General features: G+C 38.2%; 1 long non-coding RNA gene and 1 pseudogene across 1 annotated transcript in view; both read left to right on the top strand.

The window, feature by feature from the left end:
• LOC145541921 (uncharacterized) overlaps positions 1-22033 on the top strand; it is a 76207-nt gene extending 54174 nt beyond the window's left edge. Inside the window, exon 4 of the long non-coding RNA XR_014079414.1 lies at positions 19775-22033. This is a non-coding gene — a long non-coding RNA (uncharacterized LOC145541921). The remainder of the gene's footprint in view (positions 1-19774) is intronic.
• On the top strand, positions 210-10695 carry LOC145542519 (large ribosomal subunit protein eL8-like; annotated as a pseudogene).
• Positions 22034-22824: the final 791 nt, after the last annotated feature.

The following is a 22824-nucleotide window of genomic DNA, read 5'->3' as shown; positions in this document are numbered from 1 at the left end:
AAACCTGGATTGAAAATAACAGTATAAATTCAGGGTATATGTTTATGTTTTTTTTCCTATCTCTGTCCACTAAAAGCACATGGAAGTAATGGTTAATCTGTGGCAAGGAATACCCGATTGAATCCAGACTGTGATGTCAAAATGTCATTTGTCACTTCAAGAAATAGGAACACCATGTAGAACAGCTGATTCCAGGTCTGGGACATGAAATGGCCAAGGTGAACCAGGAATTGTTCTTCGTATCAGATGAAAAGGACACTGTTAAAGACTCTGGATTGTGTCAGGAGTGGTTGGGAGCCAACCCAAAGAGTCCCCCTTCCCTAACCTCCCAGCAAAATGGTGGAAAATTTGAGGCCAATAGGTAAAGACAACTGCAGTAACTAGAAAGAGAATACCTATGTTTAAATGTACACGAATTTTCAAAATGAAACAAAAGGAAACACTTCCTAGACAACCTTTGGAGGAAGTGAGGAATCACACTCAGTCTGAAAACTGGTAAATAAATAGAATGAAGCTTTTATCCTCTTTTCTGTGTGAACTGTCTTCAGAGCAATCATTATGAAAAACAGTTTTGGTTATCAAAATTACTCTAGATGATTACTGCAGAAATAATAATGAAATTAGAGAATAACAATTTTGCTCCTCCTAATGTAATAATGGATGAAGGTATGATCATGAGTGGCTGTCCAAACCATTAGGTGAACGCATTTGAGTCAGTTCTAATGAGGTGGATGAAACTGGAGCCTATTATACAGAATGAAGTAAGTCAGAAAGAAAAACACCAATATAGTATATTAATGCATATATATGGAATTTAGAAAGATGGTAAGGAAGACTCTATGTGCAAGACAGCAAAAGAGACACAGATATAAAGAACAGACTTTTGGACTCTGCGGGAGAAGGTGAAGGTGAGATGATTTGAGAGAATAGCATTGAAACACATATATTGCCATATGTGAAATAGATGACCAGTCCAAGTTCAATGCATGAAACAGGGCACCTTAAGCCAGGGCACTGGGATGACCCAGAGGGATGGGATGGGGGTACACATGTACACATGTGGCTGATTTATGTGGCTGTATGGCAAAAATCACCATAATACTGTAAAGGAATTAGCCTCCAATTAAAATAAATTAATTTTTAGAGAAGTGGATGGAAATCTTGTATTTTTTTTTACTGTGCATTTTAAATTGAAGTATAGTTAATTTACATGTTGTGTTAGTTTTAAGTGTACAGCAAAGTGATTCAGTTATACACATACATATATTCACTCCTTTAAAAATTATTTTCTCATATAGATTATCACAGAATATTGAGCAGAATTCCCTATGCTATACAGTAGGTACGTATTAGGTAAACAGTATAGAGGTTCCTTAAGAAACTAAAAATATAATTATGATACAGCCCCAAAATCCCATTCCTGGGCATATTTTCAGGAAAAAACATAATTTGAAAGGATGCATACATCCGAATGTTCATCACAACACTGTTTACAATAACCAAGATGTGGAAACAACCTAAATGTTCATTGACAGATAAATGGATAAAGATGTGGTATATATACCATGGAATATTAGTCATCCATAAAAAGAATAAATTAATGCCATTTGCAGCAACATGGATGCACCTAGAGATTATCATAGTAAGAGATGTAAGTCAAAGAAAAACAAATATATCATATGATACCACTCACACATGAAATCTAATTAAACAAAAGATACTTATGACCTTGTTTACAAAACAGAAACAGACTTACAGGTATCAAAAGCAAACTTATGGTTACTAAAAGGGAAACGTCAGGGGTGGGATAAATCAGGAGCTTTGGATGAACACATGTATACTACTATGTATAAGATAGATGACCAACAGGGACAGTTTTCCCCAGTGGCTACGCCAATTTACATTCCCACCAACAATGTAAGGGTTTGCTTTTCTCCACACTATCTCCAGCATTTATTAGATGGAAATTTTTATAATGGATGAATCAAGCTTACCATACCTGAATCCATTGATTAATTTTATCTATTTTTATTTTTTTAATTAGTTTATTTATCTATTTTTTAACTTTACAATATTGTATTGGTTTTGCCATACATTGACATGAATCCGCATCTTTAAAAATGTCTTGGAGAAGTGTGCAATGACAGTATTTAAACAAAATAAAACACAGATTCAAACAGTAAAATCCAGAGCTTGGGAATTCTACAAGACAAAAACTTGGTGTCCTCAAATAATAAATTGCAAGCAGGACAAAGAAAGAGGGAGAAACTGATAGAACTGAAAGAGACTTATAAGGCATATCGACCAAATACCACGTGTGAAAGTTTTTTTTTTAAATCTGCATTCAAAAGTATGAACTGTAAAATCATTTATGTGACAATATTTATAAGATATTTGGGGGAAATTTGAACACTGACTGAGTATTTGAGGATGTTACAAGCTTATTGACAGTAATTTTATGTTTGAAAACGATATGTTCATGGTTAAAAAAGAATTGCTCTTATCTTTCTATAGGTGTTTTCCTAAATGTTTACAGATGAAATGATATGGTGTCTTGTATTTGCTTCTAAATATTCTGGGTATGTGGGGGACATGGGTGGGGATTATAAATAAAACAGCCTTGACAATGTGTTGAAAGTTATTGAAACTGAATGATTGAAATTAATGTTTGGGATTTTCCCCTTAAAGTATGTTTATGACACTCAGGGCAGATTTAAAAATTATGACTTTTGGTTTGACTTATGTGCCTCTATAGTACAAAGCCTTTTAAGGATTATTTGATTTATGATAATGTTGCTGGGTGTCTCTGTTTCCGGTCCATAATTTATTGACCATGCTAATGACCTCCAAGAATCAGAATCTGTAATTAAAAGAAACCATTAACATTAGCCACAGAAGTAGATGGATTTTTTAGAAGCAAGCTTGAATTTGAGATCAACCAAAAGTGCCACATACTAGAAATTTTTAAATGTATCCATCTTTCATAAGTCAAAATAATTGACATCTGAAATTATGCTTTTAAAGTGTGTACTTCACTTTCAAGAGCTTGGTAAAGAATCTACCTGCAATGCAGGAGACTTGGGTCATGGATCACTAGTGAATAAATATGTGCCAACTTATTTTAAGTAGTGATCTAAATTTTGTGGAATAGCTATAGTCATATTTCTCTTTGTAAAATAAAACAATTGAAAGAGATTCTGTTTCAATTCCCATACAAATTAACCTCTACCTATTACTGCTGACCAGACCCAGAATCTAAAATGGTTGCCCTTATGGACCAGGGAGGATTGTCATCATTCCAGTTATTTTCAGCATCACTGGAAATTTTGGACCTTCTGCTTAAGATGAAAGTGAAAGTCACTCAGTCGTGTCCAACTCTTTGTGACCCCATGGACTATACAGTCCATGGAATTCTCCAGGCAGGAATGCTAGGGTGACTAGCCTTTCCCTTCTCCAGTGGATCTTCCTGACCCAGGAATAGAACTGGGATCTCCTGCATTGCAGGCGGATTCTTTACCAAATGAGCTATCAGGGAAGCCCTCTGCTTAAGACAATATCTCTTAAAACAATTACAGCCTCCCTGCCTCCAAACAGTCAGCATATGCACATGCTTTCCCACCTTGGGAAGTAATGTGTGACAAGCTTTTAAAAATTAACTTGTATTTTATCAAGTGATATGAACATGTATTTTAACATGTCCAAAAGGACTAAAGAATTTTAGCAAAACCCAGTGGTTTTCCTCCCTGTACTTCCTATAAATAAGTGCTTGCCCAACAAAGGCCACCAGGAACACATTTGTGGTGGATAGAGTTGGTTTATTATTTATTGTGTTGATGGAGACCCCACACCATGGGGAACTGTGGGAAGTCCCAGTAAGAAGGTGATAATTAAATATACAGGATTTGAGCTTGTATTGGATGATTTGTGGTAAGGTTTAAGGAAGTGGGTCTTGGTTCTGGATTGGATGCTGTCTGCAAGCATGGGAGATTCTATGGCTATCATCATAAATTTTATCTTGAAGAAAGGGAGACTAGAGTGAGGCCAAAGTTGATTGATAAATAGACAGCAATGACTCTTATTAAGCAGGAAGCAGAAAGTTTGGTCATTTTGTGGCTTGAACAATGTTCATGTCTTCTCTGTGTTCAGGTATGATTATGGAGAGTTCTTCTTTTCGTTTGGATCCCTCACAGGTACAGAACAGCCTTGTCGGACATTGATGCTCTGTAAAGTTCATGTTCAAGGGGAGGATATCATGCCTGCCAGCTCCAAGTTCTCCTTTCTTTCTCTCTCCTTACTGCCTCAAGTCCCTCTCTTTTACTCTCTGTTGGAATATGGAGATGTCCATGTAGATCATATGTGCATGGAATCTCATATTGATTTCCTTTTATGCTAGTGCTTGTAAATTGCCATCACACCCCTGCATCTCTTTACCCCCTTCCTAATAGATTGATTGCAGAGTTCTAAAGAATATCATGGAGAGATAAGAAAGCTTTCCTCAGTGATCAATTCAAAGAAATAGAGGAAGACAATAGAATGGGAAAGACTAGAGATCTCCTGATGAAAATTAATGATTCCAAGGGAACATTTCATGCAAAGATGGGCACAATAAAAGACAGAAATGGTATGGACCTAACAGAAGCAGAAGATATTAAGAAGAGGTGGCAATAATACATAGAAGAACTATCCAAAAAAATCTTCACGACCCAGATAATCATGATAATGTGATCACCAACCTAGAGCCAGACATCCTGGAATGTGAAGTCAAGTGGGCCTTAGGAAGCATCACAACAAACAAAGCTAGTGGAGGTGATGGAATTCCAGTTGAGCTATTTCAAATCCTAAAAGATGATGCTGTGAAAGTGCTACACCCAATATGCCAGCAAATTTGTAAAACTCAGCAGTGGCCACAGGACTGGAAAAGGTCAATTTTCATTCCAATCCCAAGGAAGGCAATGCCAAAGAATGTTCAAACTACTGCACAATTGCACCCATCTCGCACGTTAGCAAAGTAATGCTCAAAATTCTCCAAGCCAGGCTCCAACGGTACATGAACCGTGAACTTCCAGATGTTCAAGCTGGTTTTAGAAAAGGCAGAGGAACCAGAGATCAAGTTGCCAACATCCATTGGATCATCAAAAAAAGCAAGAGAGTTCCAGAAAAGCATCTACTTCTGCTTTATTGACTATGTCAAAGCCTTTGACTGTGTAGATCAAAACAAACTCTGGAAAATTCTTAAAGAGGTGGGAATAATAGACCACCTGACCTGCCTCCTGAGAAATATGTATGCAGGTCAAGATGCAACAGTTAGAACTGGACATAGAACAACAGACTATTTCCAAATTGGGAGAGGAGTACGTCAAGGTTGTATATTGTCACTCTATTATTTAACTTATATGCAGAGTACATCATGCAAAATACTGGGCTGGATGAAGCACAAGCTGGAATGAAGATTGCCAAGAGAAATATCAATAACTTCACATAGGCAGAAGGCACTATCCTTATGGCAAAAATGAAGAAGAACTAAAGAGCCTCTTGGTGAAAGTGGAAGAGGAGAGTGAAAAAGTTGGCTTAAAACTCAACATTTAGAAAGCTAAGATCATTGCATCTGGCCCCATCACTTCATGGCAAATATATAGGGAAGCAATGGAAACAGTGACAGATTTTATTTTGGGGGGCTCCGAAATCACAGCAGATGGTGACTTCAGCCATGAAATTAAAAGATGCTTGCCCCTTGGAAGTAAAACTATGACCAACCTAGACAGCACATTAAAAAGCAGGGGCATTACTTTTCCAACAAAGGTCTGTCTAGTCAAAGCTATGGTTTTTCAAGTAGTCACGTATGGATGTGTTAGTTAGACTATAAAGAAAGCTGAGCACCGAAGAATTGATGCTTTTAAACTGTGGTGTTGAAGAGGACTCTTGAGAGTCCCTAGGACTGCAAGGAGTTCAAACCAGTCCATCCTAAAGGAAATCAGTCCTGGATATTCATTGGAAGGACTGATGTTGAAGCTGAAACTCCAGTACTTTGGCCACCTGATGTGAAGAACTGACTCACTGGAAAAGACCCTGATGCTGGGAAAGATTGAATGCAGGAGAAGGGGACGACAGAGGATGAGATGGTTGGATATCCATCACTTGATGGACATGAGTTTGAGCAAGCTCTGGAGTTGTTGATGGACAGGGAAGCCTGTGTGCTGCAGTCCATTTGGTCACAAAGAGCTGGACATGACTGAGTGACTGAACTGACTGAATAGATTGATAGTTTTTAGTTACATGAATATCCAGTGCTTCTTTGATGTCTTTGCAAATATTATTCACAGTTGAACATCCAGTGGTCTATAATGTTTTCCTTCTTTAGTTTCTGTCTTTGTTGAGACTGAAGTAGTTCCTTTGATTTTGGCTATCTTTGCACTTCTTGCTAATTCTTCAGACCTTCTAATAGCTCCACAGAACAATTTTCCAAAAGGTCAATAAGATCAACTGATCTATCCAGCCTTTTTCTCTCCCAAAGACTTCTTGGTTCTCTCTGGGCCAGTTTTGCTCCAAGTTTTCTGCACACTGTCTTTGTGTTCCTTCTTCTCTGAATTATTATCCTTGGCATGTGGAGTTTGATGCTCTGTTTTCTGGAGGGTAGGCCTTCCACTTTCTTGGTTTACTCACTTAGTCTGGAGCATATCCTCCAGTAATTTGATCATATTAAAGATGGCATCACCACAGAGGGCATGGGGTGGACAGCCCTCCACATGTCTGTTTCCTATGTCACCTTGGTCCAGGGATGTCTAGATCTGGAGTAGTCATCTCCCTGAGATCTCCCTCCCCCACTATTTTGAAGACTTTTCTCACTTCTCTCCTGGGTAGCATCTTTTCTGTTATGAATCTCCTTCATCTCCTTTTCTTGGTCTGCTCCTTCTTAAGGCAGAAATCATCTTCCAGTAGCCCCTTTAGCATGAATGAAATGGAAGTAAATGTGTTGGGAGCTTGCATTAAGAAAATATCCTTTAAACTTCCCTGGCAGGTGATAGATAGCTTGAGTATAGAATACACAGTTGGAATTTTCTTTGGCATTTTAGAGTCATGATTTCATTGTTTTGTTGTTCCTTTTGTTGTTATTGAGGAGCCTAAAGTCATTCAAATTCCTGATTCTCTGTGCAAATTTATTTCCTATCTAGAAAATCATAGAATACAATAATAATGAAAAAGATTGAAATAAGCAAGAATTACCACAGTGTGACACAGGAATACAAGATGAGCAAATGCTGTTGAATAAAATGCACTGATAGACTTGCTCCACGCAGGGTTGCCACAAAACTTCAATTTGAGTGAAAAAAAAAAAATGCACCATCTGCAAACTGCAATAAAGCAAAGTGTGAAAACAGAGGTTTGCCTGTACTTTGAGGTGCAGATCTAAGTAGGAAAGTGTGTATGTGACATAGTCTTCAAAGATCCATCAGAATTGTCCAAGCCAGGCTTTAACAGTATGTGAACCAAGAAATTCCAGATGTTCAAGCTGAATTTAGAAAAGGCAGAGGAACCAGAGATCAAATTAACAACATCTGTTGGATCATAGAAAAAGCAAGAGAATTCCAGAAAAAAACATCTACTTCTGCTTCATTGACTGCACTTTTAAAGCTTTTGACTGTGTGGGTCACCAAAAATTGTAGAAAATTCTTACAGATAGGAATACCATACCATCTTACCTGTCTCCTGAGAAACCGGTATGCAGGTCAAGAAGCAACAGTTAGAACTGGACATGGAACAGCAGACTGGTTCCAAATTGGGAAAGGAGTATGTCAAGGCTGTGAATTGTCATCCTGCTTATTTAACTTCAATCCAGAGTATATCATGTGAAATGCCAGACTGAATGAAGCACAAGTTGGAATCAAGACTGCACAGAGAAATATCAATAATCTCAGATATGCAGATGATACCACCCTAATGGAAGAAAGTGGAGAGAACTAAAGAGCCTCTTGTTGAAGGTGAAAAAGGAGAGTGAAAAAGCTGGCTTAAAACTCAACATTCAAAAAACGAAGATCATGGCATCCAGTCACATCACTTCATGGCAAATAGATGGGGAAACAGTGGAAACAGTGACTGACTTTCTTTTCTTAGGCTCCAAAATCACTGAGGACTGGGACTGGAGCCCTGAAATTAAAAGACGCTTGCCCCTTGGAAGAAAACCTATGACAAACCTAGACAACATATTGAAAAGCAGAGACATTACTTTGCCAACAAACATCCATCTAGTCAAAGCTATGATGCTTCTAGGAATCATGTACGGATGTGAGAGTTGGACCATAAAGAAGGCTGAGTGCTGAAGAATTGATGCTTTTGAACTGTGGTATTGGAGATGACTCTTGAGAGTCCCTTTAACTGCAAGGAGACCAAACCAGTCAATCTTAAAGGATTCAATCCTGAATATTTATTGGAGGGATTGATGCTGAGGCTGAAGCTCCAATACTTTGACCACCTGATGTGAAGAACTGATGCATTGGAAAAGACTGATGCTGGGAAAGATTGGAGGCAGGAGGAGAAGGGGACAACAGAAGATGAGATGGTTGGTGACATCACCGACTCAATGGACATGAGTTTGAGCAAGCTCCAGGAGATGTTGAAGGACTGGGAAGCCTGGCATGCTGCAGCCCATGGGGTCGCAAAGAGTCAGACATGACTGAGCAGCTCAGTCATTTCAGTTGCTCAGTCATGTCTGACTCTTTGTGACCCCATGGACTGCAGCATGCCAGGCCTCCCTGTCCATCACCAACTCCCAGAGTCCACCCAAACCCATGTCCATTGAGTCAGTGATGCCATCCAACCATCTCATCCTCTGTCGTCCCCTTCTTCTCCTGCCCTCAATCTTTCCCAGCATCAGGGTCTTTTCCATGAGTCAGCTCTTCACATCAGGTGGTCAAAGTATTGGAGTTTCAGCTTCAACATCAGTCCTTCCAATGAACACCCAGAACTGATCTCCTTTAGGATGGACTGGTTGGATCTCCTTGCAGTCCAAGGGACTCTCAAGAGTCTTCTCCAACACCACAGTTCAAAAGCATCAATTTTTCTGCCCTCAGCTTTCTTTATAGTCCAACTCTCACATCCATACATGACCACTGGAAAAACCACAGCCTTGACTAGACAGAAACAACAACAAAAGGCACTGATAGACTTGCTCCATGCAGGCTTGCTGAAAACCTTCAATTTGTATTGAAAAAATGCACCATTTAAAAAGTGCAATAAAGTATAGTCCAATAAAGTTAGGTCTGCTGTATTTTGAGGTGCAGATCTAAGTTGGCAAGTGTGTGTTTGACATAGTTTTCAAAAATCCATTGGAATTTCTTCAATCTAAGAAATGTAAGAATAATTAAGAATGGTAATGGCACTCTAAGGACCCCTGGAGAATGGAAAGGCTACCCATTCCAGTATTCTGGCCTGGAGAATTCTGTGGACTATATAATCCTTGGTGTCACAAAGAGTCAGACATGACTGAGCGACTTTCACTTCACTTCACTTCACTTCATTTCACTTCAGATCACTAATACAGATGTACTCTCCTGTGTGGTTCTTAACACAAATTTGACAAGGAACTTGTCCATCACTCACAGTGTTGCACTTTACTTCTCAGGACAGAAAGTGTTAGTCGCTCAGTCGTGTCTGACTCTTTGCGATCCCATGAGCTGTAGCTTGACAGGCTCCTCTTTCTATGGGATTCTCCAGACGGGAATACTGGAGTGGGTTGGAGATGGAACCCTGGTCTCCTGCACTGCATGCATATCTTTTACCATCTGAGTCAGGACAGAATATCAGACCAAAAGGGACGTCACTATCTTTGTCAAATGACTTCACTACATCTGATTGCAAGGCCAGAGAGTCAGCCTCTATAAGTTGCTGAAAATGCCTCCCTTGCTTAACCAGTTAACCCAGGCCTTGGACTCCCAAGGACTTCCCTGGTGGCTCAGATGGTAAAGTGTCTGCCTACAATGCAGGAGACCCAGGTTCAACCCCTGGGTCAGTAAGATCCCCTGGAGAAGGAAATGGCAACCCACTCCAGTACTATTGCCTGGAAAATCCCATGGACAGAGGAGCCTGGTAGGCCCATGGGGTTGCAAAGAGTTGGACATGACTGAGCGACTTCACTTCTCTTCTCTTGGACTTCACTTCTCTTGGACTCCCAAACAGTTACTCAACTGATCAATGTCTCACAAGTACAGACCAGACATGAAGTAAGAGAAGAAGCAAAGGTTGTTAGCTCAGGGTGAGAAGAAAGCTGCAGGCAAAGGGAATGGCCCTGCAAAAAGGCCACTTACCCTTCCGGCAGGGGTTAATGCTGTCATCACATTGGTGGAGACCAAAAGTTTCAGCTGGAGGTGATTACAAGTGATGTGGATCCCACTGAGTTGGGGGCCTTCCTGCCTGCCGTGTATCATAAGATGGGAATTCCCTATCTCATTAGCAAAGGGAAGGCCAGGCTGGAACGTCCAGTCCACATGAAAGAATTGCACCATTGTCAACTTCACATGAGCTAACTTGGCAGACAAAAAACCTCAGGCTAAGCTGCTGGAAGCTATTAGGACCAATTACAATTACAGATATGATGAAATCTGCCATCACTGGGGAAGCAACATCCTGGGTCCAAAGTTGGTGGTTTGCATTGCCAAGCTAGAAGAGGCAAAGGCCAAAGAACTGGCCATCAAATTGAGCTAAGTGTACACTATCAAGTTTTCTATACCAAAAAAGTTAAAAAAAAAAAAAAAAAAAGAAGAATGAATTAAGATCATGTGAATGGCAAAACAAACAGGGAATGTTTTGAATGGCTGAACCCCAGAATGTGAGGACCAGGAAGAAAATACATTTATTGGGCAAGAATCATGAGTTCATCGTTATGCATAATGTCAAAATGACCTTGTAAATATTATTATCTCCATATTAAAAGTGGAGAAACAGGCCCAGAGGAATTATCTAACTTATTCAAGGTTTCTAAGCTGGTAAAATGAAAAGAGGTATTTCAAGCCCAGGTTTGTTGAGTTTCCAGTTCATTATTTCCACTATACCTTGAAACTGTCCTAGACAAAAGAAGATGGAATTTTACTATGTGGTATAAATTCCACTAAGGCCTAGTAGTGGAAATGAAATCCTTGATATATAACTGAATCCATACCCCTTAAAACTGAAAACAGTAGAGCTAACCAATTTAAAAAAGTATTAATTTAACTGAATATATTAATATCCATGGAGAATTTGATATGGGTGAAAGATAAAGTAATGGAGATTATTGTTCCTATTTTTTAATATGCATTCAAAATGCAAGATACAAATACAAAAGATAGGCGTATATCTCATTTATATTGATAATAACTACATATTGAACTTTATAAGTTATATCAATATAAACTAAAAATACTAGACACAAAAAGGATATGCAAGTTCCGGTATGAAAGGAAATCCTTTATACATAAATCAAAATTAAATTTCAAAGTTATATTTAGGTTACAAAAATGTTAATATGTATTTTTTGAATTCTTGGTTTACTTAAGATAACTGATGCAAGTCCTGGTTGTTCATTGGAAGGACTGATGTTGAAGCTGAAATGCCAATACTTTGGCCACCTCATGTGAAGAGTTGACTCATTGGAAAAGACCATGATGCTGGGAAAGATTGGGGGCAGGAGGAGAAGAGCACGGCAGAGGATGAGATGGCTGGATGGCATCACCGACTTGACGGACATGAATTTGGGAAGACTCCGGGAGTTGGTGATGGACAGGGAGGCCTGGCGTGCTGCGATTCATGGGGTTGCAAAGAGTAGGACACGACTGAGCGACTGAACTGAACTGAACTGAACTGATGGTTTATCTAAATACCTTTCTTTTCTTTTAGCCTTTGAAAGTAGTTTCTAAAACAGATAAAATGAAAACTTTAAAAAGAAATCATGGTTATAGCTGATATTATGAAATAGGACTGGTCACGTATTAGACAATGTATAATTTTACTTGAATGTGTTGATTATGTATTGTGGGACAGTTTTCACTTGTCTGAACAAACATGTTTTGTCTTTAGTTTGTACATACAATGGTAGAAAGCATAAAGCCATGCTTGATCCTAGTTGGCTTGTAACTACTATTTTCGTTTGCAAGAAGGCTATGTTTTTACATTCTTGGTTCTGAAGCCAGCACAAATTATGCCCCCTGTGATTAAAAGATGATATTGGCTATCCTTCCCTCAGCCTTGGGGCCACCTTGTCTGGGCCAGATAAGTGTGAGAAAAAGCTGACACTCACTCTCTTTTTCTTTTCACCGTTAGCAGCAGACTTCATGTTCTGAGGAGAAAAGTGGCAATTAGTCTCCCCACTAAGTTAAAGGATAATTAGAGATTTCACCATTTCTTTATTTAAATACCCTTGAAATTTTCATTAGGGAGTTCCTATGGTTTCAGATTAAATGGGCTATGATGGTTTTTACTCTTTTTTGGTGTATTAATTATCTAGGACTGCCATTACAAATGCCACAGGCTGGGTGGCTAGAACAACAGAAATATATTTTCTAACAGTTCTGAAGGGTGGAAGTTCATGAGCAAGGTGTTTTCAGTTCAGTCACTCGGTCGTGTCCAACTCTTTGTGACCCCATGGACTTCAGAATGCCAGGCTTTCCTGTCCAACACCAACTCCCAGAGCTTACTGAAACTCATATCCAAAGAATTGGTAATGCCATCCAACCATCTCATCCTCTGTCGTCCCCTTCTCCTCCTGCCTTCAATCTTTTCCAGCATCAGTGTCTTTTCAAGTGAGTCAGTTCTTCGCATTAGGTGGCCAAAGTATTGGAGTTTCTGCTTCTGCATCAGTCCTTCCAATGAACATTCATGGCTGATTTCCTTTAGGATGGACTGGTTGGATCTCCTTGCAGTCCAAGGGACTCTCAAGAGTCTTTCCAACACCACAGTTCAAAAGTGAAGAACTAAAGAGCCTCTTGATGAAAATAAAAGAGCAGAGTGAAAAAGTTGGCTTAAAACTCGACATTCAAAACACTAAGATCATGGCATCTGGTCCCATCACTTCATGGCAAATAGATGGGGAAACAATGGAAACAGTGACAGACTTTATTTTGGGGAGCTCCAAAATCACTGCAGATGGTGACTGCAGCCATGAAATTAAAAGATTCTTGCTCCTTGGAAGAAAAGTTTTGACCAACCTAGACAGCGTATTAAAAAGCAGAGACATTACTTTGCCGACAAAGGTCCATCTAGTCAAAGCTATGGTTTTTCCAGGAGTCATGTATGGATGTGAGAGTTGGACTATAAGGAAAGCTGAGCAAGGTGTAAGCAAGTTTGTTTTCTTCTGAGGTCTCCCTGTTGGCTAGCAGGTGCCCACCTTCGCCCTCACGTGTTCTTCCTTCTGTGTGTGTGCATTCCTGATATCTCTCCAAATGTCCTCTTCTTATAAAGACACCAGTCAGATTGAGGAAGGCCCACTCTAAATACATTTCAACTTATTCATCTCTTTAAAGACTATCTTCAAATACAGTCACCATCTGTAGCATTTGAGGTTGAGATATCAGAATATGAATTTTGGAGAACACAGTTCAGCCTGTAACTGTTGGAATGTTCATTTTTCAAGACAAACAAAAGACATTGGAACAAGCTAATTTTGAACCTTTGGGACAAAATGTTGGCAACTCCTCAAAGTTTAGTTGGTGAAAATATTTCTGAAGATTCTCTGTGTTTTCCTATGAATTATCAAGTATCTATTCTCTTACCTATTCTTTTGTAGTGAAAATACTCTCCCAACAAGTTTGTCAGTTTTTAAATTATGCTGAATTTTTTTCCCTAATCCTTTCCATTATTTTGTTAACTCTGATGATTTTCCATTGCACTCAGACACACACTTCTTAAAGATAATATGTATATTTCTCTCTATATACCCTCATTGGCAGCCTCATTCCTTTTATGTTTTATAGCTCCTTCACAGAAGTTATGTTTTCCAATATGTAAATATATAATCTCTTTCAGTAATAAAAACAACAGTGGATTCCACTTCCATTTAAGATGGAATGACTATCACTTCCATTACAATAGCAAGAAAACAACGGATAAACAAAAAATTATATAGTTTTTAAAAGCCACCAAAGAACAGTGGATAACTAGAAGTCTAAATGAACTAAATTCCAGGTAGAGAAAAGCCTTTCTGAAAAGAGTGAAGAATGGTAGCTACCTTCATACATGGCACCATTGCCTAGTCTTGGTACTGGCAGAAGCTAGGGAGATACCTAAACAGGGAGACTTTTCTGGGCAAAGAGAAATGAGTTAAAGTTTAATTGACAGCATGACCTGATGCAATAGAGGTCTGGAGAAGCTCAAGTGCCAAAATAAATCCTTAAAGTTCTCATGCTCTGAGAATCTAGCTGATTTCCCAGTGGAAAATTATCAGGAGAGCAAAAGGAGATACTGCATCACACACAAGACTGAAATTTAATCTAGAGGTGAACTGAAACTAACCTATTTCTTCCCAGCTCAAGTTCTAATAAGATTAAAGAAATGGGCCCTTCAGAAAGCAGTAAGGAAAATCCAGGAGGTGGGCTAAAAGGCAAAGAGAGATTTATATACAGTTTGTCCTTCCCATTGTGAATGTGGAACCTGTGGATACAGAGGGCTTACCGTGCTATGCAATTTTATATAAAGGGTCTGAATATTCCTGGATTTTGGTAGACATAGGGACGGTGGAAGCAATCTCCTCGCACATGCTGAGGGATGACTGTAATCTCATTTGAAACCAGATATAAATGGAAAGGAATTAAAGTTTTGACCCCAAATTGTATCTAAATGATCAGCCTTTACCCTTGTTGCCCATCAGAGAAAAGTATGAATTCTCTCAGGAAAAATGAAACAAAACCATACCTTAGTCTATACCATTTCTTTATCCAAAATATGTCCAGTCCTGTGCTCACTGCCGAGTCTTCCAAATATGCTGGCATATTGAGTGCAGCACTTTCACAGCATCATCTTTTAGGATTTGAAATACCTTAACTGAAATTCTATCCCCTCCACTAGCTTTGTTTGTAGTGATGCTTCCTAAGGCCCACTTGACTTATTCCATGATGTCGGGCTTCTGGTTGGTGATCACACCATCATGATTATCTGGGTCATGAAGATCTTTTTTGTATAGTTCTTCTATGTATTCTTGCCACCTCTTCTTAATATCTTCTGCTTCTGTTGGGTCCATACCATTTCTGTCCTTTATTATGCCTGTCTTTGCATGAAATGTTCCCTTGGTATCTCCAATTTTCTTGAAGATATCTCTAGACTTTCCCATTCTATCGTTTTCCTCTATTTCTTTGCATTGATCACTGAGGAAGCCTTCCTCAGTGATTATTGACCAAATTAGTAAGGTGGTAAATTGTAACTCAGCTCTACTAGTAAACACATTAATTGTAAATAAAATAAGTAGACAGGCTTCAGAATGGGAGAAAATAATAGCAAACGAAGCAACAGACAAACAATTAATCTCAAAAATATACAAGCAACTCCTGCAGCTGAATTCCAGAAAAATAAATGACCCAGTCAAAAAATGGGCCAAAGAACTAAACAGACATTTCTCCAAAGAAGGCATACAGATGGCTAACAAACACATGAAAAGATGCTCAACATCACTCATTATTAGCAAAATGCAAATCAAAACCACAATGAGGTACCATTTCACACCAGTCAGAATGGCTGCTATCCAAAAGTCTACAAGCAATAAATGCTGGAGAGGGTGTGGAGAAAAGGGAACCCTCCTACACTGTTGGTGGGAATGCAAACTAGCATGGCCACTATGGAGAACAGTGTGGAGATTCCTTAAAAAACTGGGAATAGAACTGCCATATGACCCAGCAATCCCACTGCTGGGCATACACACCGAGGAAACCAGAATTGAAAGAGACACGTGTACCCCGATGTTCATCGCAGCACTGTTTATAATAGCCAGGACATGGAAGCAACCTAGATATCCATCAGCAGACGAATGGATAAGGAAGAAGTGGTACATATACACAATGGAATATTACTCAGCCATTAAAAAGAATACATTTGAATCAATTCTATTGAGATGGATGAAACTGGAGCCCATTATACAGAGTGAAGTAAGCCAGAAAGAAAAACATCAATACAGTATATTAATGCATATATATGGAATTTGATAGATGGTAACGATAACCCTATATGCAAGACAGAGTAAGAGACACAGATGCATAGAACAGTCTTATGGACTCGGAGGGAGAAGGTGAGGGTGGGACGTTCTGAGAGAATAGCATCGAAACATGTATATTATCATGTGTGAAACAGAACACCATTCCAGGTTCGATGCATGAGACAAATGCTCAGGGCTGGGGCAATGGGAGGACCCAGAGGGATGGGATGGGGAGGGGGGTTCAGGATGGGGAACACATGTAAACCCATGGCTGATTCATGTCAATGTATGGCAAAAACCACTACAATATTGTAAAATAATTAGCCCCCAACTAAAATAAATAAATTTATTTAAAAAAATAAAAAAAATAAAAATTACTAGTAAAATAATAAGGTGAATCTCATTATAGAAAATGTAACAAAGTAGGAAAAAAATTTTAAAAATTACAAAAAAAAATGTAAATAAAATAAGTACTCCAATTTGAAGGCATAGATTTAAGAGATAGATTAGGAAATACCCAAATATATGCTCTTTAAAGCAGAGACATTTTAAATGTAAAGACATATACACTGAATGCAAAATTATGAAAGAAGGCTATACATCATGGAAACACTAATCATAAGAAAGCTGGTGAAACTATTTTAATATCAGGCAAATAGACTTAAAGATAAGCAACACACTATCATAAAAAGCTTACTTATAATGATGAAAGGGAACTTCAACAAGAAAATATAAAAATTCTAAATATATATGTATTGAATAACACATATTTGCAAAAAATGAGTCAGTAATTGACAGTACTAAAGGAGATATGTGAAAATTCTACTTGAAACACTCCAATCTCAGTAATTGATAGGATCTGTAAGAATCTGAACAAAATTTTTAACTGAATTGATCTAACTGATATGAAGAGAACACCTTATATCCAAGATACACAGTCTTTTCACTTGCTCATGGAACAGTCACCAAAATAAACTTAAGCTGGCTCATAAAGCAGGCTTCAAATTTCAAAGAATTGAAAACATGTTGATATATGTTCTCAGACCTATGAAAGTAGAATCTAAAAGATAACTAGAAAATTTCCAAGTATTTGAAAATTTAAAACCACACTTCTAAATAGTCCACAGGTCAAAGAAGAAATTCCAAGAGAACCTTAAAAAAATTTTAAATGGATGATAATGAAAACACATGTCAAAATTTGCTGGATACAGTTAGATCAATATTTAGTGGGAGGTTTATGGTTTTTAGTGCATATATGGTAAACTGTATAAATCTAAAATCAGTGATCTGATTTTCTAAATACACCATGGAGCTATAAAAAGAGACACTTAAGTTCCATAAGTAGAAAGGGAATAATAATAAGAGCAAAAAGCAACTAAATTAAAATAAATATGACAGTTGAGAAAATTAAAAACAACTATGAAAACAAAAGTTGATTCTTTGAAAATATTAATGATACAGCATGAGTGATCAAGAAGAGGGAGTGACAATGTAAATATTTAATTATCTATAATGAAAGATGGACCTCACTATAGATTGTACATATTTAAAAAGAAACTAGGAGCTATTATTAACAACTTTTTCCCAATAAAATCAACAATTAGATGAAATGAGCAAATTCATTGTATTCACTTTATAAAACTAACAGAAAATGAAATGGAAAAAATAAACTCTGGTGGTTCAAGCAGTAATCTGCTTGCAATACAGGAGACTCAGTTCAATTCCTGGGTAGGGAAGATACCCTGGAGAAGGGAATGGCTACCTATTCCAGTATTCTTTGCCTGGAGAATCCCATGGACAGAGGAGCCTGGCAGGCTACAGTCCATGGGGGTCACAAAAAGTCAGACACCACTGAGCGACTAATACTTCCATTTTTTTTCACTTTTTTCATATGTTGTAGATAATACATGAAAAAACAAAATAATGGTTTGAAAAAACCAAATAATTCATTGAAGAAAGCTCCAGGCCCAAGTGACTTTGTTAAAGGAAAAAAATATATCACTAGTAAATATTTTCATAGACAGAAGGGAAAACTTTTCAACTATGAGGCTAGCATAACTCTGATGCCAAAAACTGAATAAAATATTACAAGAAAAAAACATTGCAGGTGAACAACCTTATAGTTTTAGATAGAAAAATCCCTTTAAAATATTGCTAAATTGAACATATGACCTGGAGAAGGGATAGGCTACTCCCTCTAGTATTCTTGGACTCCCAAGGGGCTCAGATGGTTAAGAATCTGCCTGCAATGCAGGAGACCTGTGTTTAATCCCTAGGTTGGGAAGATCCCCTGGAGTGGGTTGCCAGTTGCTTCCCCAGGGTATCTTCCTAATATAACCTACTATATATATTACTACATGTATATAATATATATATATAATGACCAAGTGAGGTTTATTCCATTTATATATTCCTAGATTCAATTTAACAATATTTTAAGGGATATATATATGTTAATAATATAACATTAATATTATATTATGAATTAATATAATCAATAATTAATATAATAAATTATATAATAATTAATATAATATATAATATTGCTTTCCTATACCCTAGAAACAGACATAACATTATAAACCAGCTATACTTCAATAAAAAAGAAAGTGAAAGAAATAATAGGTATAGAAATGAATAAAAGATGAAGTAAAACTGTATTTATTTGCAGACCACTTAATTGTATATGTAAAAAATCCAAAATACTCTTCAAACAAGCTACTATCAGAAGTAAATTTCATGAGGTTGTAGGCTACAAGATCAATAGAAAACATGCATTTCTATATACTATCAATATGCAACTGGGGAAAGAATGTTTAAAAATAAAACCACTTACTGTAACATGAAAAAACATCAAATCCTCAGGAAAATATAGAGAAAATTGTTACATCTTTACCCTGGAAACTGCAAAATATTACTGACAGAAACTTAAAGAAGACCTAAAGAATGATTTGGAGGAATCAGTTGTTACAAGATCAATTTGATTCAACCTAATGCTGGTAATTCCCAGCATTCTCTGTAGAAACTGATGTATTAGTTTGCATACGTGCTAAGTCTCTTCAAAAGAACTAAGTCTCTTCCATAGGCTACTAGGCTCCTCTGTCCATGGGATTCTCTAGGCAAGAATACTGGAGTGGGTTGCCATTTTCTCCTCCATGGGATCCCCCAACCCAGGGATCGAACCTGCATCTCCTGCATTGCAGGCAGATTCTTTACCACTGAGCCACCAGGGAAGCCCATATTGATTTGAAGATATACGTAATTCCAAAGGATCTAGATAGGTAAAGAAATCTTGAGGACAAAGAATAAAGTTAGATTTACTCCACTGCTTTACTGTATGATTCATTTATACATGGAAAAAAGGAGAAGTCAGAAACATGGTTAGTTAGGAGAGGGATTTTCTGAAAAGGAAAAAGAAAAGAAAGAATATTGTGAGATGAACCATATCGATTTTTGGTCTTGTCCAACTAAAATTAACCTTTTATTCCTGACTTGAACTAACCCAATGATTTTAAATAAAGTAAGGAAATAATGAAGAACACCTATAAAACATTAATCAACAGACAAGTTTTTAGTGAAATCCTAATTGTCTTTAAACATATTCCAAGATTACTTTCTCTCTGCCCTCAGTTGGCCCCTTTTAATCTTCTTCTGCTTCAATATAAGAGAGACGAGGAGTTTCTCTAATCTTTGAACCACTTCCTCACCTGACAGCTTCTAAAGCTAAGTATGCTTTTGTGAATTTTCCTGATGAAAACCCAGCCGAAGATTAGTTTCATTTATAACAGAGTTCTGCTAGTGACTGGTGGGTGGCTGAATGCAGTATTTACAATAGTTATAATTCAATGTTTCCTCAAAGAGTAAATTAACTTACTACATGTGCTTCCTCAATAGACAGTGGAGCCAAATATGGAGACTTTCTGAAAGAGAAGGCAGAGGCTTTTGAGAGATTCATGACATACTGAACTATCAGACTTAAAACAGGCATGAGGGCAGAGAGGTAGATAGCTATTTTGAGCAAAAAAATATATTTGAAATTAACAACTAACCCAAACTTATGGAGTTTATTGAGGGATTGTTTTTAATGTTTTGTTTTTAGACGAGAGTTTAGCAGAGTTAAAAATTTATATTGGCCTGCAGCTGTGGAAAACTTCCTGGGTAACTTTTCATTTTTTAATGCATCTCATTTGTGTTGGTCAGATACTATACATCACCACCAACACTTTTATGCCTAGTCTGTGTCTGTTTATAACAATATCCTTAAATCATAGTAATTGGGTCCCTTGTATTTTCCATCACAAATCTTGTATAAGAGAGCACAATTCCTTTACTTCTACCCATATCTCCCTTTTGGCCATTCCCATCTCAGCCTAGACTAGATAACTGTCTCAAGGACATTGTTTGAAAATTTTACATTTTATTTTCGGTCAGGAAATATTTACTCTTTTATTGCTTCCATGTTACTCTGATTTAAGCTATCCAAGTCTATGTTTTAAATTAAGGATCCTGTCTAACCATCATGATAAGTTCTGTTTCAGTTTTTTGTGTAGGATTAACATTACTGATATGAATTCTTCTGATCAAGTTAAAGAAAATAACTAAATGAAGCCTCAAAGACTCCTTATCTTGAATCCTGAATAATAGAATCACTTGATAATTCTCATCTAATAAATTCATGTGCTCAGTGGCTTCCAAAAAGAGCAATCTATTACAATAGACGCCAAGTGAGTGTTAGGGACGGTATGCGCTGTCGTATGATTTTAATTTTGCGTGTTCAGTACTTCCTAATTTATTTTTCCTGTTGGTATATTGTTTTCTCTCTCTGCACTTTGTCAATAATTAAGACTGTAGAAAACTCCTTTCAGACAACAGGCAAGTCTCACCCTTTCTCTTGTGGATCATGTAAGAAGAGGGACGGAGATAGGGCAGAAAAGTCAAATCATAACACAATAAAGTAATGTTCTCTAGAATATCCCCTGTCCTGGTGGCCATGTGCAGCCTGACATGGGAAACCTTAATTAGTGTTGGTGGCAGGAAGCGGCTGCCTATGAGCCTGAGATAAGGCTTCTGGAAAATCATGGAATTTAACATTTACTAACTGCCTGGTGAGAAGGTACAGAGAGTTAAGGGAGACGGCAGACCCGTAGGAGTCTGGGTTGAGGACAAAGAAAGTTCCATGTGTGAGAACTTGCAAGTGGACAGTCAGTTGGCCTGGACCACAGAATCCACCTCCCTCCAAAATCTAAAAATCCAGGCCTGACCAGTTCCCTTCCATTACTCATCACTCCAGGGAGCAAACTGGATTAAGCGCTGCATAGTGCTCATCACAGAGGATCCAGAGAATACCATTGGGAACAGGGTTTGTTTCTACCCTTCACTCACTGCCACATGGAATCTTAACCCGACTTCCCACACACTCCCAGACTTCATCTGGAAGGGTAAGGTGGGGGGGGGGGGTAGGGGGGAGGTAGAGCTACAAAAGACTGCTTTAGACTGAAAAGAGAAAGAGCCTAATTAAACAGAAGACATTGAGATGGTATATATTGGCACATCTAACTTTTTTATTGTTCAGTGAGGTGTGTGTGTGCTAAGTCGCTTCAGTCACATCCTACTCTTTGCGACCCCAGGCTTTCCTGGTGGCTCAGTGGTAAAACATGTGCCTGCCCATGCAAAAGACACTGGTTCAATCTCTGATCCAGGAAGATCCCACATGCCGCAGAGTAGCCCATGTGCCACAACTATTGAGCCTGTACTCCACAACAAGAGAAGCCACAGCAATGAGAAGCCCACTCACTGCAACAGAGAGTAGATGCCGCACACCACAACTGGACAAAAGCCGATGCAGCAATGAAGACCCAGCACAGCTGAAACTAAAAATAAAGAAATAAATTTTTTTAAAAAAGGAAAAAAGTCTAGGAAATAATACTTGAAAGTGAAAGTCATTCAGTCGTGTCTGACTCTTTGCGACCCCCTGGACTGTAGCCTGCTAGGCTCCTCTGTCCATGGAATTCTCCAAGCCAGAATACTGGAGTGGGTAGCATTTCCCTTCTCCAGGGGATCTTCCCAACCCAGGGATCAAACCCAGGTCTCCCACATTGCAGGCAGATTCTCTACCATCTGAGCCACCAGGGAAGCCCAAGAATACTGAATCCCTAAGCCAGTATTAAACAACTTAGGGACACACTAACTTCTGGACGAATGCTCTGCATGCAATTTTCCCCCACTTGTTTGTCCCCAGAAAACTTGGCAATTCTTGAGATATTTCACCAGATCAATGGGGGCCCCAGGAAGCTACACCTCTGAAATGGTAAGACTTAGGCTGGATTTATCCTAGGATCCTATCCCTTGGCAGAAGCTTTACCATCCCTAGATTTTGTGGTTCTCACCACACCCCACAAGCTGGAATCTTACCTCTCTTTGTAAGTCAGAGGACACGTCCACAAGCAACCACAAGATCATCTTTTCTGACAATTTAAGGCATGCATGAAAAGGTTAGGAACAAAAACGGAATAAATACATTAAAAATAAGGTTAGAAAGAAAGAGATCTCTGTTGCCTCATGTTTCTTTTTCATTATTTTCATTTTCAGTCCTTCAAATGATATGCTGGCATATCATAATGAATATTTATTGAATGAGTTATTGAAGGAGGAGGAAAATAGGAAACAGAGTTTAGAAGCCA

This window comes from Giraffa tippelskirchi, chromosome 3 (assembly GCF_054371585.1).
Source record: "Giraffa tippelskirchi isolate mGirTip1 chromosome 3, T2T-mGirTip1v1.2.pri, whole genome shotgun sequence".
NCBI classification, from domain to species: Eukaryota; Metazoa; Chordata; class Mammalia; order Artiodactyla; family Giraffidae; genus Giraffa; species Giraffa tippelskirchi.
Note: the sequence above shows the minus strand (reverse complement) of the source record. Positions and strands in the feature narration are given on the sequence as shown.